Raw genomic sequence first — 6000 nt, 5'->3', positions numbered from 1 at the left:
TTTATTTGTAATTTTCTATAGTGAAGTGCCACTTTAAGTGACATGCATAACATTAACATCGATGTCCATGTCCTAATAAATCATATCATATCAACAAGTGAGATTTCAATACGTACATTATGGTTCAAAGTCAAAATCTCTGCTTTAATACCATATTAAATCATTAATAATTTTAAATTTTTAATCAGATAGAAAATGATCAATTTATTTATTTACTTGAGTTTTTACAAATATAATGTCGATATAATCCAAAAAAAAAAAAAAAATGATCTTACGCCGGAATCACCCCCAGCTTTGGGGGTTTTCGGCCTTCTCGAAATTAAAAATAAAAAAATAAAAAAAAAATAAAAAAAATCACAAAATTTTGAAAAATTATTCTTTTTAAGTATTTTTATGAAATGAACCCCCAAACTTAATTTTTAACCCCAACAATTTTATTTTTTTAGTTCTACCCCTCCTAAAATTCTAGTTCTGCCCCTCCCCCTTCTTTCTCTCTATAATATATGTGTGTGTGGAGTTTTTGGTTGAATCCAAGTCCTAATACCGCCATTAGTTATTATATATAGGGCCCCATAAGCATTGTCTTATTGGTAATGGCCACACCGATGTTGACTAGAAGGGTCCATTCATGAGCACAACGACCCCTACCACGACGGGAAGGCTGATAGCTCTCCAAACATATATATATATATATATATATATATATATAATAAACGAAAGTTTACATTACAAAGCTATTAAATATTGTTAGCTGGTTGATAGCCAAATTTCACCATCAAAATTAACACATGAATGAGCCTCTTCTTCTTGGCAAGCAAGTATAGGGAGTTTTTGGTAGCTAGGCAAGGATCAATGATATGGAAAGGAAACAAATTAACATTACATACAAGGAAAAATTAATTCAAAATTAAGTTATATATATATATATATATATATATATATATATATATATATATATATATTGTAGATTTGTGGTTCAAAATAAGAAAAATGTTATGGGTACTACAAGTTTTTACTAACTGCGGTCCACATTTTCTTTCCATATTTACAAGTTGATGTGTCAGTCGATGCGACCAGTTAACCTAAAAGTTTAAGCTAACAAGAATTGGTAAATTTAATCATTTAGTCAATATTTTAGCACTTGTCCTACTTTTTAATAGGTGAAGCCCAACACGTGAAATATTTATTGAATGGGAGGTGAATAACGGAGATAAGGTTTGAAATTAGAATTACTCGTTAGATCTGATACCAATTTTTTTATTTATTTTTATTTATTTTTTATTTTTATAACACTCTAATACCACTTTAAACCACGTGACACTTACCACATCAGTCACAAAAATGTAGACTGCCTACACCGGCACTCATTAAACATAATTTTTTTTAAATTAAATTATGACAAACCAACTCAATTATGAGATTTGGTCAAAAATAGACTAGCTTGAAAGAATCAAAGGGAAAAAGGTTACTTTTTGTGTTGTCAACAGCCTTATGTTTGTCATTGGAGCAGTCAAAACTATTTGGCGTTCATATGCCAAGGCTGAGGAAGAAAAAACTCCTGGAATGTTAATATAATATAATCGTCCCCTAATCCCTATTGATTAGTTGAATAAAAGTGATTGCTGTTTTGGTCATCATCAAGAAGCAATGGTTTAAAATTTAAATTATTAAAAAGTTGCACTTGAATATTTTACAGACTTCTGTGCCATGCCGTAATTTGTGGCTAATTATTTGCATAACATGATTCTCATGCATCTTTTATTTCAATTATCAATATGATTTTGGTAACTAATTGAACAATTCAACAGCATTAAGAACCACTGATATCCTGATTGGGCTGGGTCCAGCTATGACTCAATTGATTTTAAGGGAGCGTCTGCGATTTCTGTCGTCTAAGTCCCTCCTGAGCAGTTTTCAACAAAAAAGTATTACTATAATTACGCTCAAGTAAATTAGTCGCAATTAGCCGCCCCCTATTGCCCTTTTCTAAAAAATAAAAATAAAAATAAAACCCTTTTTTGTGGTTTATTTGGTACTTATTCATTAATTGCATTTTATCTACTTGTTGTTTGACATCTACCTACCTTCTTCAATTGTTAGTTGTTAAGTAACAAAATTAGCCAACCTTTTGTCCTTACAGAGGACCTGCCTTATTTGAAACCGTGGTCAGATTTTCATGAAAAGACACCCATCAAACTTTTAGGTCTATTAATTAAGTAAAGTAGAAGTAGCTTGGATTAGTTGTTTGTGAACTCCGACATGTGTCCATAACAAAACGTGGACACAAAAACGAGCACACGTTCTAATTCGATTCGAATCTAAAGAATCTTACAAAAATTACATAGATTGTGCAATATCAACATATAACTTCAAAAACCTAGTAAAACAATAAAAATAATGTTGTAGTAGTAGTGATGCATCATGCATGTTATATAACAACTAAATAATAATAAAGTAATGTTTTACGCCACATTTTTATCACACAAAGCTAAACTAATATGGTAGGTTAACATTGTGGAATAGTTGCGGAATACACATAACATTTCTTGTAATTATAACAACAAAGAGAGAAATATAGCATTTAAAAAAATCAATTCCTAGTGAATGTTGAAAAGAATCGAGTGCATTTGACGTTATGACTTTGCAGACAAAAATGTGTTTTTAAACCAAATTGTAGAAAACGTATGGTTTAGGAGTGCGTTTTTAAAAATTTGATATTTGAAAACGTAAAAAAATTTGCGTTTTCGAATCGCAATCAATGACGTGCGTTTTTAAAAACGTAAGACTTTGAACGCGAAACTAAAATTTTAACTGCCAGACTGCGATTTTACCAAACGCTTAACTACATCTTTTAAAAATTACGTTTTAAAATCACAAACCCAAATAAACCTTAACACAATAACAGCAAATTAAATACATCAAAATCAATAATTAATTGCTTCATCTAATAACCTATCAAAACTTAGGATCTTGAAAGATGAATTAGTCATAAAAAAGGACTTTTCTTGGCTTAAATCCTACCACATGAAGACAGAAAATTGAAAAAAAAAAAAAGAAGAAGCATGACGTACAAAAAGCCATACTCCTACGTCATTCATAACATAATAATATATATATATATATATATATATATATATATATATGTAAATTGATCAAATCGTTTGAGATGATTAAGACATTAAATCTAGAAGGCTAAGATCTTTTATCCTGATTGGATGATGTTAAAAGAGTAACACAAAAATCAACTGCGGAAAGCGGATATATATTCCTACTTGATGGAGGTGTGGGATACGGTAGCAAAGGGGCGGTTGCTTAAGGGAGACGACTTTCAATTAATGGTACAGCTAGAATTAAAATTAATTAATTAATTAAATAAAATAAAAGAGCATGAGTTTGTTGACCTTTTTAGTCATGTGTGTGTGTCCATTATATGTGACATAAAGTATGGTTTGGTATTGTTATTGGTATTGGAAGTCCCTGTCGATGTAGAAGAGGGCAGGTTTTTTGTTAGGTGTGCACTAGGAAAAAAAGAATCTCTGTGATGCGGACTTGTGAGGAGAAAGTACCAATTAACCCCTGATTTAAGGCCTAAATAATGATACCCCTTCTTCTCCCGTCACATCCTACCAACGTCACTAGTGTCATTTGCCTAATCCTTTCAACGATGATAATTATTTGAATTAGTAAATGTGATAGAGTTTTTACAAGAGTTTATATGTTTGAGCAAGTTTTAGACATTTCGCCTACGGCTTGGTCAGATAAGTGCTACAGAAGTTCTAACAATTTAAATAGTAAATATAAAAAGTTCTAATAATTTGAATAGTAAATATAAAAGTTTCTATGGGAGTTTATCTCTCCTCTGAGCAAGTTTCAGACAGTCTATTGTCTGCTCAGTCACAATACAAACAGCAAAATTATTGGAGATTCGAATCTCTTTCCAACATAGAAAAAGGAATGAAAGAAAAGTACTTCATGGCTTGTGTGATCCCAACACCCAATGCTAAATAAGAGATGTTATGATGCAACCAATGCCAATGCATTGCTTAAGACATGCTTTGCCTTGGAATGTTGGTCGTGGCTTGTGTCTAACCATTGGCTTAGCTTATCCATTTGTCATATCTAACTAAAATTTCCATACAATTCCCCAAAATTATAAAATTACATTTATACATCCTAACTCTAAAATACTAATGACTTACATTTATTTTTTGCAATGTCTCCTATCTATTAAGATTTATAAAAATTTTCAAAATACCCACATTTTACATTATAAATAATTTGTAAAGATTCGAGGGTTGGTTGGGTTTTAACGAAATTTGTAAAAAATACCCAAATTTTTTCATTAAATCATGTAAAAATTTCCAAAATACCCTTTTTTTTATTATAAAAAATTTGCAAAAATTTAGGAGTTAATCAAGATTTAACGGAATTTGTAAAATAATCATCGCTTAAATCTTTGCAATTTTTTTTAACAATTTTTTTCTAACGAAAATTTAGATAGAATATCTGGAAGCGAATGCGAATATTGATACAAGATTATATAATTATATAGAATTCTACTATTGCTTGACGAGAGAGGGCGTTGAACTTTCTGTCCACAGTAATTGCAAACTCGCGGGGGGAAAAAGTAGTAAAATCCTCCTAACCTTTCTCACTTTACTCCTATTATTGACATTAACACTTTTTTCTCAATGCTAATAAGCAAACCGTATTTGAACATCTATTGTAAAGTTTTGGTAAACATACGTATATGTTTGAAATTAATATAACACATTCATTATTACAAGTGTGCGCACAAATAGGAATTAACTATTTTGTACCAATTATTCAAAACAAAATGTTACACGCATGCTTAGACCGTGAAAGCAAACGTACCAGTACAATAGGTGTATAATGAATATTGGAAGGGAGGCATAGAAAATAAAGACTCTTGATTTCGTCAAAACTAATAAGAAGCATAGAATTCAGCACAACATCATATTACGAGCATAACCTGAGGGGTGGGTATCGGTTCGGTTGGTGTTAGTAGAGATATTTTCGCCTACCGATTTGTAAAAGTCGATTAAGTCAGTTAATTAACTAACTTAATACCCACAATGAATACTTTTGACTTTTTCGATTAATTGGTTAGTCAATTAATAGGTGGTCGGTCAAGTCAGTTACAAGTTTTTAACTTTTTATGTTAAGAGGTATCAACTTCCTTGTAACTATAGAATCAGTAAATCATATGCTTTATAAATGAAAAGAAAAAGTAAATTCATGGAACATGGACCAAAAGGACAATCACAAATCAACTGGCCGAACACAATAAGGAAACCTACTAGATAAAATTCAAAATTTACTTGAAAAATCAATTCATTCGGTTAATTGTCAGTTAACCGACAAAAGAAAATTTCTACCGCCTACCAAACTAAATCGATGTCAAAACAGTAGTTTTATTCCGCCTACCAATCGCCAAAAGTCGGTTGTCGGTCGGTAACAGTTCGGTGGCGGTTGGTAGGCGATAAATGATTAATCTACCCACTCCTACATAAACCATAATTATGTGCCACGCCTGGCCAAGGCCAAGGCCCTATCTCATAAGAAGACAACGCTTGGCTGAGGTAGTATCCACTTAGTGGGCGCAAGTTGGGGACAATACCTGATCAAGGTCATACCCTATCAACGGACAGCATTTGGCCAAGGCCATATCCCGTTAGTAGACACTCCACATAAAAAGAGGGCATGCAACCATTACAGGTACGATTACACTTCCCCACAAATACTCTAGCTCTCTTCATGTGACGTCCCACATCGCCTGGGTATGGAGATGAGCATGTACTTAAATGTATACTACACCCTTAATGACAACAACGCGTTTTAAAGCCGTGATGATCATGATCCCATCAGAACTCCACAGTTAAGCGTGCTTCTGCTGAAGTAGTACCAGGATGGGTGACCTCCTAGGCAGTCTGGTTCGAGGGGAGCCAAAAGTGGACAATATTATGTGTCATTGGGGTG

The sequence above is a fragment of the Corylus avellana genome, chromosome 1, assembly GCF_965113065.1.
Source record: "Corylus avellana chromosome 1, dhCorAvel1.hap1.2, whole genome shotgun sequence".
NCBI classification, from domain to species: Eukaryota; Viridiplantae; Streptophyta; class Magnoliopsida; order Fagales; family Betulaceae; genus Corylus; species Corylus avellana.
Note: the sequence above shows the minus strand (reverse complement) of the source record.